At 35.3% G+C, this 11,369-nt stretch overlaps 1 pseudogene; it reads right to left on the reverse strand.

Annotated features, from left to right (window-relative positions):
* Positions 1-350: 350 nt before the first annotated feature.
* On the reverse strand, positions 351-2,120 carry LOC127096068 (probable polygalacturonase; annotated as a pseudogene).
* Between the last annotated feature and the right edge of the window lie 9,249 nt (positions 2,121-11,369).

The raw sequence follows: 11,369 nt of genomic DNA on the forward strand, positions 1-11,369 counted from the left end.
ACTCAAAATTCGTGGAGAAATCATGTCTAAAATCGCCACTATTCTCGTAGTGTATTCCTGCATTGCGATTTCATGCCTGTCGTATGGTAGATGTTTTTCCACAGGTTGAGCATTCTCTTGTTACACTGTCTGACCTCTTCACAATAACAAAGAAGTGTTTGCTTTGATAATTCAATTACATTTTAATGTAAACATCTACTATTCCCATAGATATTATTGAAAAGGATTACTTTTGTACCATACTATAATAATACTCTAATATATGATATAACTAAGTTCAAATACATTCTTATTATTATATTTAAATAAAAAATAGAAATTCAAATCCATATTATTATTAGTAGAAGTTACTACTTTTGGAAAGAACAAGTCTTGAACTGAACACTCTCAATGGGCAATTTGTCACTTGGAAAAGGACAGTCCACTTTCTCTTTCTCTGGCAGTAACTCACAAGGTTTAGGGCTCACATTACTTGTAACTCCAGCAACATCTGTACAATTCCATGGAAGCTTCTTCTTCTTCACTGCATTCACTTCAATACTCACATTAGAAATACATATTTCTGTAAAAGGGTCATTAGAAATTCCTTCAAGTTTTGCAGCAAATGTCACATTCTTAGCAGTAATATCTCTATAATTAATTCCTTTAATTTCAGGCAATGCTTTTGGGTCATATCCTTTGTCTGCATGTGATCCATAAGAGCCTATCATCCAAAACACATATTTCATTGTATCCAACTTCATTCCTTTGACAAAAATATCCTTCACGAATCCGCCTCTACCGACAGCTGTTTTGATTCTAATAGCTTATTCTGTTGTGATAGCGGTTATGTCTTCGATTCTGACATCTTGGATTCCACCTGACATTTCACTCCCTAACGCAACCGTAGCACTATCAGGCGATATACATGTTAGCCTTCTTATGACTATTTGTTGAGACGGCTTTCCAAATTTGATTCCGTACTGATCCCATCCACTTTTTATGGCAATGCAATCATCACCAGAGACAATGTAGTTGTCTTCAATCCTAACATTTGTACATGAATCTGTTGAAAAGGAAAAATAAAAGTTAAGAAACACAGATACAGACACGGACACAACTCTGATGATAATTTAACAAAATAAAGCATACCAGGGTCTATGCCATCTGTGTTTGGAGAGCCAACAGGTGCAAGAATGGTAAGTCCATTTATAATTATGTCACTGAAAAAATAAAGCTTCATCAGTAAAATTCAAAAGAGAAAAACAGAATGTATTAGTGTTGAGAATAAATGAAAATGGTGCATTTATCTAACCTGCTATAAATTGGATGGACAAACCAAGATGGGGAATTAACCAAAGTGAGATTAGATATTTGGATTTGATTAGAGTACATGAGTTCAATCATGTATGGTCTAGTGAGTTTCAGTTGATCATTCTTGAACTTGCTCCACCAATATGATCCTTGTCCATCAATTGTTCCATTGTTACCAGTAATTACCACATCAGTGAGATTTGTTCCAAATATGAGACTGCTAAACCTTCCATCAGGTGCATCTCTACCTCTTCCATAAGATGGTAAAACAGGAAGTTGAGGCCATTCTGATTCATCCTGTGTCATGTAAATAACCATTTAATTGATTATGAAATTTTCAAATGATGCAAAATAAAAATCATCATAGATATATATACCTGAGATCCAAGAATGACAGCATCTTTTTGGAGAAAAAGTGTGAAATGGCTTGTGAGGTTGAAGCTTCCAGTTAACCATTTACCTGGTGGAACAATAAGTTGCGCACCACCATCTTTTGAATATTGGCTTAGGTTAGTTATTGCTGAATTAAAAGCCTTTGTGTTAGAGGTTTTTCCATCACCAACACCGCCAAAATCTGTCAAAACTGCACTGTGTTTTCTGCAATTGATTGCAGGATAATCAAAATCGTTCAGTTCACTACTTGGTGTTCCGCATTCCACTACTGATACCAATATCAGAACTATAGAAATCACACCAAAAACCTGCACAAAACAATCATAAGTGAATATATATAATAATGACAATAACCTGAAGAAACCTTAACAAAAAAAGGTGTATATTACATAGGAATTTTGAATTCTTGAACTGTTCATGTTTTGATGAGACATTGTTTTGAAAACAGGTGTATACGTAGTGAGGTATATATAGAGATGAATAGAAAATGGATTTGGAAATGAGTAAAAATCTGACCGGTTATTCTTCAATCAACGGTTATTGTTTAGTGGCTTAAATGGCATGTTTATCGAGTTTAATTGGATTCTTAGAAATAAAGATTAACATTTAATTCTTCGTCGCAACATTAGCAGAAATTGATTGAACTCGAAACATGTCCATCATGATTGAAATTAAATGTTAAGATTTGTGAATGATAAAAGAAATAATTCATTCAAGTGTTAAGATTAAAATTAAGTGTTAAGATTTGTGAATGATACTTTCATAATTTAAGTGTCGGTTAATAAATGTTTGTGAAAGGAAAATATCAACATTGAATGTGTTTGTTTTTGTTGATACGTTTATTGGTGTTGGACACAAATGAACAAAACTATAGAAAAGTGATTTCTACTATTACTATCGTTAAGACCATAAGACGAAAAAAAGGGCAAATGGTAGAGTATGAAAAAGAAAGTTACCTGCCATTTCAAAGTATCAAGAGAAATGGTTGCAATATGAATCGATCATTTTTGTTCCTACATCCCCATAATGCAAATGATGATATGGATCCATAAATTCAACAGACAGGAACAAAGGTATCTTAAGAGTTAAATATAAAAAAAAAATTGAGAATTGCGGAGTTGAATTCGCGCTTTAATAGTATAAAATATTATGTCATTCTGATTTTATTTTAATAATAATAAAATAATTTTTTTTATTATTTTTATCTAATTCAAATGAGTATTTATAAAATAAAGATAAATTTTTATATTTTTAAATTTATGGTAATTAATAATTTTAGTTGAAATGAATTGACACTAATATGGTAAAATAATTTTTCACAATCAATTAATAAATAATTTTTTACATCTATTATTTTATAGATGTTGAATGTTTGAAGAAATTTAACTTCTATTTGTGATGAATTCAAATCGTAAAATTAGTTACATTGACCATAGTAACTAATCTCTCCACAAAATTAATTTAAGATTTAATTTTTTTTAATAATAAACAAATATAAAAAGAAAATATGATAATTAGTTGGATACCCAATTAAATTTTATGAAATTGCAATGTCCACCTAAAATAAAATAAATAATAACAAAATTAAATATTTAAAATAAAAAACACCAATTACTCTATCTTATTTTTAACATAAACAAGAAAAATATTAGCAATACTATTTTGATTTACCAATATTTTATTACACCGGTCAATTTTAATACTATCAAGTGAAAGGTGGGGAGATGAAGTCATTCTAGTTCAGACAACGAGCACCGTATACATCCCGATTTCAATTCATTATCGTTCAAGTTGGAATCGTTATGATTTTGCCAAATCCATTACATAATGGTTAATGATTGAATCTGTTACAAATTATTATTAGTTACTAAAACCTATTAAAACCACGTCTCTTCATTATCCGTGAGGACAAGGCTTACAATATAAATAGGTCATTGAGACCAAACGATAGAGAGAGACACAAAAAATACCTTGACAACCCAACAATGGTTGCCCCTCCTTGCTTCCCCTAAAAACACCAAAATCACTTAACTACTGTGATCCCACCTGACCAGCTTCGTGGGGGTTAACCAAATGATATTTTTAACAAAATCATTTGACACCCACCACGGGGCCCGACAAAACTATCCTTGCCACACACCTAGAATCTCTAATGAGGGAGTTGTTAACAATGGTGGTGACGACTCTAGGTTTCTAAGACCTTCCATACCTATTTCACCCTCGTGGCTTGAAAAGATACACGGTAGAACCGTAACCCCACCAACTCCATAGTTTTGGTGACACTTACAATAGAACTCTGCCAACTCCACTTATACAACATTTAGAGGAACAAACTCGCCAACATCAATGTCAGTCAGACATTGAGAGTGTCGACTACGTGCTTGGTTCGCATTGCATCTCATGTGTCATCCCTTGCTAGGTTTTTGCGACTATCCAAAGAATGGTCTTGTTTTGTAAAGAGCTCACACGGTGAGTGTTATTTGTCAACACTGGTACCTTTTCGGAGACGGAGGAATAGACAACCAAGTTGAAGCGAATCCGAAGATTCTCGACTCAGTCACACATCCTTCTGGTTCTTTCGGCAACATGATGTGATGCAGAGTTCTGCTTGATAATACCGTTGGTGGAAGTAGCTTATATGCGGATAAGTTTCTCAATTCCATTCTATTTGGTTCTAATATTTATGATTACTTAGAGCTTAATGTCGGAAGTCGATTCATCTCAGTGTGCTGAATCTAATCTCTTAGTCAAGGGCCCTTATTTTAACGATTGAATTTGCCTTAAACATAGCCTACCCAAATTTCACGTTAAATCGAAGAGTTATATGATTCCCAATGTATTGGAGGAATAGATAATCATAGTAATATAATATGCATGGTAAAATTGATTGGACCTTTGTGATGAAGATAAGCATACTTTAATGAGGTGTTGTTAAGTATTTTGCAAAATATAATATATTGATAGGCATTTCGCAGGATCTGATATACTACAAAACATTGTCAGGTAATCCGGGTAAGCCGGTAGGATTATACTGCAAATGTGTTTGAGGTACACAGGTTGCTCGCTCGCCTATTCCTTTTTGAGGATCACGCCTGAATTGAGGTAAACAGAGTCGGATGGCGGCTTTGACACTGTCCTTGAAAGATAAGTGGCGCTCACACATTACATTAGCTTATCACAATTGAATGTTGTTTTTAATCATATTGTCTATCACATTTGAAGATATGGTTTCTAACCAAAATCAATATTTTGAGATAGGGTTAACTAGTAATGTTGGAATCTATCTTGAAAAATTTGGTCTCCATATGTAAGCTAATGTAATGGTTATGTTTTGCATCATGCAAATATTATGAAGAAATATTTGTTAATCGCAAATAGCTTGTCCAAGAAGAAAATGCTTAGTAGCAAAGTTGTGTGATACTGGAAGGACATTAACTTCATGCCTTGGCTATAAGAAAATTTTTATTTGCTTCCTCATTATGATGACCAATGAACCCCTTTGATATTTTAATAGCTTTAGCCTTCAGGTGCATACATTGTTCATTTGAGACTTAAGAAAAATTACTGGCATCAATAATTTATCAATAATTTTTCTTAGTAATCCTTGGGACTCAGAGTAGTTCAGATAATGTTTTGCTTCTTCTTAAATTAATTTGAGATAACGAGAGAAAATGCGGATTCCTTAGTTTGTACTACACATTACCAAGTACACATATAAAATGGACAAAACAATTGTTATGCTTAGTCACGTAAGGAGGGACTGAGAAGACGAATTTGAAATTCGTAATATGTTAATCTTCTGTGTGTGTGATCTGTTTAGCTACCATTTACTTTTACCCTAAGGGAATCTTTGTACGACACTTCACACACATTGTGATTTTTTTACCTAAATACCCCTGATTTTCAAAAAAAAATCCAAAAATAACCCTGATTTTAAAAAAAAATCTCAATCTATCCCACTTTTTAGAGGAGGCGCCAGACCAATTGACGTCAGCTCCTAAAGTTAGAGAGGAGGCGCCAATTGGATTGGCTACAGCACATGGTATTGCCAATCCAGTTGGCGCCTCAGTGTAATGTGTAATTTTTTGTGTTATAAATAGAGGTGTTGTGTGAATCATTTTTCCACATCTCATTTCATTATATTGCAAACATGTTTGGTGTTCGTCGCCTCTATGGAAAAGTGGTTTATTCGAGAGACAAATCTCTGATGTTGATGCTCTTCTGGAACATCACTAGTTTCGATCAACTGAAGAGGGAGTTCGTTTGTTGATTAGATGGAAAAATACCAAAAGGGAAAAAAAATTAGAAGTATTGAGAGACTCAATAGTATATTTGGTTGGGTGTGAGTCAAAACTGATAAGGATGTTAGGGAAATGATGTTTGGAGGAGATGTCATAAGTTTGATTGTTGTAATTGTTGCATCTTGAAAAATACGATCCCTCGCGATGGTCGCGGAAAAATTATGTTCGAACAGAGTCGCCACCGAACTTTATTTATTCCAATGAAGGAATAGGAAAATATCGATAAAACCTTTGAAAAATAGAATAATGGTCGTCGCAACCATATTCGGATTCGGGAGTCGATTACGCAAGGGGAATGTATTAGCACCCCTCACGTCCGTTGTACTCAACGGAAACCTTTTAGTTTAATTTGCGATTTGAATGTTAGCTAAATGTTGTTTGTTTTCTTCGAGTTATAAAAATATTTAAAAGAGATGGATGGAAACCTCAGAAGGGGAAAAAAGAGGTTTTTTATTAGTGTGCTCGCGAAGATACAGCAATCTCCTGCGTACGTATCCTTATGGTGCAATAAGGAAATCAGAGCATTCGTAGTTCGGGGAACTACGGTTGGTTGGTATCTTTTATGAACGACTGTTTAGATCACGTTCTAAAGGCTAAACGTTAGCTTGTCTACTCTCGGCGGAGGCTTAAGCACAAGTTTGTTGTGCGTATTAGAAAGGATTAAACAGTGTTCTTTCTAAAAATAGTTTTGGTCACACGGGGGTGACGAGTTGAATTAATATGTTAGATGTTTTGTTTGATTGGTTTTGATCGCACGGGGCGAGAAATTGGGTTTAGTGTGTTTGAGATATTTTAGAAGAACGACGAAAGATTGAGCAATATGGTGCACACCAATCGTTCACTTCTTTCGAGGAATAATAAGGCGAACGTCTTCTACTCCTTTTTCGTTTAAATTATTTATTGAAAGTTTGTTTGCGGAAGTCGAATATGCACGGTAGTGAGGCGTGCGCCTCCCACTTGCTTATTCAAAGAATAGTGAGACGAGCGCCACCCATTCCTTTATCCAAGTTTATTTAAAGTATTTTAATCGGAGGTCGAAAGAAAATCGAGCAATATGGCGAGCGCCAACCGATCAATTATTTAAGAGATTGTGAGGCGAACGCCTCCCATCCTTTATCAATCCGAAATTTAATTTAAAAAGTTTTAGAAATTATATTAATGAGAAGATGATTTGAATTTGGTGAAGTTTTAATCGAAAGTTAATAATTTGAGCAATATAGTGTGCGTCAATCGTTCAATTATTCGAGAGATGGCGAGGAGAACGTCTCTCATTCTTTTCATCCAAAGTTTAGATTATAAAAAATAAAGTTGTTATAATTGCATGGATAAAAAAAATATTTGAATTTGTAGGCTTTTAGGATTTTAATCGGATGACAAGGATTCGAGCAGTATGGTGTACGCCAATCATTCGAGTACTTGAGAAATAGTGAAGCGAACGCTTCCTATATTCTTTTTCATCAAAAATTTAATTATGAAAATAAAAATTTTGGAAATTATATTTAATTTGGAAAAGTGATTTTGAATTTGTATGATCGAAGCTTTAATCGGGTGGCAAGAATTCGAGCAATATGGTGTACGTTAATCGTTTGAGTACTTGAGAAAAAGTGAAGCGAACGCCTCCTATATTCTTTTTCATCCAAAATTTAATTATGAAGATAAAGTCTTTGGAAATTATATTTAATTTGGAAAAGTGATTTTGAATTTGTATGATCGAAGCTTTAATCGAGTGACAAGTGTCGCGGTGAAGAATCGGAGACCAAGCTATTGATTAGACTTGACTCATGAATCAAAGTATCACCAACGAACTTTAATTTATCCAAGGGAAGGGGAAAAGATTCAAAAATAAACCCAATATGTATATGCAAATCTAGAAGATTAAACTTAAGCAAAGCAAAAGGGGGGGATTCTAAAGGTACGGGGGTTGGTTATGCAAAGTGAATGTATTCACTACGCCAAAAATGACTTTTAACAGCGCATCTTAGACAGCGCTTTTAAAAGAAAGCGCTGTCTAAGGTTAAAATTAAAATAAAACACGGAAAATGTTCCAAGAAAATAATGAAAGCGCTGTCTAAAGGGGGGTCTTAGACAACGCTTTCTAAAAGCGCTGTCTAAGACCCCCCCTTAGACAGCGCTTTTAAATATAGACCTTAGTCAGCGCTTTTGATAAAGCGTTGTCTAAAGTCTTTAAATTAAAAAAAAAAATTAAAACCAAAAGCGTTGTCTAAGGGGGGGTTTAGAAAGCGCTTTTGGAAAGCGCTGTCTAAGGCATACCTTAGAAAGCGCTTTCCACAAAAGCGCTGTCTAAGGTCTAATTAAAATAAACTTTCAGACTTCTATTTTCGTTCTCAGTTCTTTTTGTTTTCCCTCTTCTTCACTCACCTCACAAACTTCCGCCATTTCCTCTTCCCCTCAATCTCCATCAGCCATAACCTTCTTCTCAACTCACACAACATCACGCAGACACTCCAAAACACGACATCCCCATATCACCTTTACTTTCTCTTCCTTCAACTTCCGAAAACCCTATTTTCCGCCTTCGAGGGTCCCTCCGCCGTCACCCAAACAATCGACCGCCGCACTCGCCTCTCACCTCCGAACCTCCACCGTTTCCGCCACCGCACTCCTCATCTCAACAATCTCAACCGTGCCGATATTCCCAAAATTTACAACAACAAGCTACAAAGTTTGGTGACAGGTGAATACTAGTTAGGATGTTAAATGGATTTTGGTGAATGTTAATTGAAGTTTTAGGACTGTTGTAACAGTTAGTGTGATAATTATAGATTGCTTGAGTTAGGATTGTTTGAATTGTTATTGCATTTTAGTGATTGAGTTAGTATGCTAACTTGTTAGTGATTATTATAATTGTTATGGAATTGGATGATTATTAGCAAATGATGTTAGAGCTGTTAAACTAGTATGCAATTGTGTTAATAAATTGTTAGGTAACTAATTGTGTTAGGAGAGTTAGATTAGTAGTCAAAACAGTTAGGAAAATGTGTTATGAAAAATGTTAGTTAATAAGCTGTTAGTAATTAGAGGTGACATGAGTTAGAAGTCCATTGATCATGTTAGTTGAGGTTAGTATGGAAGTTAGAAATCATTATTGTGTTGATGGACGTTGCAATGATATGCTAAAGTTAATGATGCTTTGAAATCAATTTGAATGTTCATTGAAACTACTATGGAATATGGTTGGTTTATTGATTTTGAATGTTGATTCTTGTAATATAAAAAATGAAAGTGATGAGGTAATTAAAGTTGGTATATTGGCGTATCGGATACGTTATTGAAGTTTATATTAACATTGGTTATGTATAGGTTTTTGAAGTTTAAAATGAATTGAACTTTATAAATGTTAGGATATTCAAAGATACTACCTTAGTTATGTATTTTCGTCTGGATTAATTGTTTACTTTAATAAGTAGGAAAACCATGGATAAAACATGGATCTGTGCCGATCGAATGACCAAAGAGTACGAGAGTGGGGTTGCGGAATTCGTTAAGTATACTGTTAACACGCTGAAAACCCCAGACGAATGCATTGTCTTTGCTTGCGTTGTTGTTATATTGGTAAGGTTGACGCACATGGATTGAAATCGCATTTGCTGAGGCATGGAATTGATCAAAGTTATCAGTGTTGGATATTTCATGGTGAGAAAATTAACGAGAATGTTGAATCGAGTGGAAAAAGTAATACGACCTATGCTTCATACGACAAAGACACGGAAACATACGATTGTGATCGAGTTGAAGAGATTGTAGAAGCACTGGAAGAAGATCTTCATGATTGTCCTGAAATGTTTGAGAGGATGGTAAGCGATGCAGAGAAACCGTTGTACAAAGGTTGCACTAAATTCTCAAGACTTTTTGCGGTATTAAAGTTGTACAACTTAAAGGCGGGCAATGGATGGTCGGATAAAAGTTTCACAGAGTTGTTGGCCCTTATGAGAGAAATGCTACCGGATGATAATGTTCTTCCTAATCGAACCTATGAGGCAAAAAAAATGTTGTGCTCTATTGGCATGAGCTATGATAAGATACATGCTTGTCCTAACGATTGCATTTTGTTTCGTAACGAATATGCAATGTTAACTGAGTGCCCTAAATGCGGTTTGTCTCGATATAAGAAAAGATTATCTCCCGCAAAAGTCTTATGGTATTTTCCGATAATTCCGAGATTTAGGCGCATGTTTCGTAGTGAAACCGATGCAAGACATCTTACTTGGCATGCAGATGAAAGAATTATTGATGGAAAGTATCGGCATCCGGCTGATTCACCACAGTGGTCGAAGATTGATAATGATTATCCTGAGTTTGGATCAGAAGCAAGAAACCTTCGATTGGCATTATCTACTGATGGAATGAACCCACATGGTCTTCAAAGTATCTCACATACCACATGGCCTGTGATTCTTATGATTTATAACCTACCTCAGTGGCTATGTATGAAGCGTAAGTACATGATGTTATCTATGTTAATCTCTGGGCCTAAACAACCAGGGAATGACATAGACGTATACTTGACACCTCTGATCGAAGATTTAAAGATTTTGTGGGAGAACGGTGTGGAGGTTTATGATGGATATTGTAACACCCCGATTAAAATAAGGGAATTATTTAATTGAGTTAATATTATTTTATTAATTTAATTAAATAAAGTTGGATTATTGGAATATTTTATTATTATTATAAGATGTTATTTATTTTAATAATAATTAAATAAATAAATAAAGGGAATATGAAGAGTGGAAGGGCAAAAGTGGAAAGGGGATAAAAGAGTCCAAGTGAAACTTAGGTTGTTTTCACGTATTGTGTCTCAGAATCAGAGAGAAAGGGAAAAGCTGCAGAGAAAGAGAAGGAAGAGGAAAAGGCCAAAGATTGCTCGGAGCTTCCTTCAATCCAAAGAGGTAAGGGGTCTGAACCATTATGAAACGATAATATGCGAGCAATTTCGTGTTATCTGTGTGATTGTTGATGGATTTTGGGGATTTTAGGGAGATTGAGAAAGTTGGGGTTTTGAGGGGAAACCCTCCGATTTGTGAATTCTGTTGCGTTATATGTACTGTAGTCGAAGTATGTTGTGTATATATGTCTGTTAAATGTCGATTTTGGTTGGTTAGCTGTGGGGTACGGTTTATGGCGAGTAGAGAAGCAAAGCTGCGCTGAATTCTGCAGCAGAGGGGTTCTGTCGCGCGCGATTCGCGGCGCGAAGCCTAGTTCACGGTGCGAACTGGGCAGGATTTAGAGGAGTTCTGTAACTCATTATTCGCGACGCGAACCCTGCTTCGCGGCGCGTACTGAAGCGAAATAAGTTGTTCGCGACGCGATCCTTCGTTCGCGGCGCGAACTGTGTTGTATTGGAGAGTTCGCGGCGCGTCC

The sequence above is a fragment of the Lathyrus oleraceus genome, chromosome 6 (genome assembly GCF_024323335.1).
Source record: "Lathyrus oleraceus cultivar Zhongwan6 chromosome 6, CAAS_Psat_ZW6_1.0, whole genome shotgun sequence".
In the NCBI taxonomy this organism is placed as follows: Eukaryota; Viridiplantae; Streptophyta; class Magnoliopsida; order Fabales; family Fabaceae; genus Lathyrus; species Lathyrus oleraceus.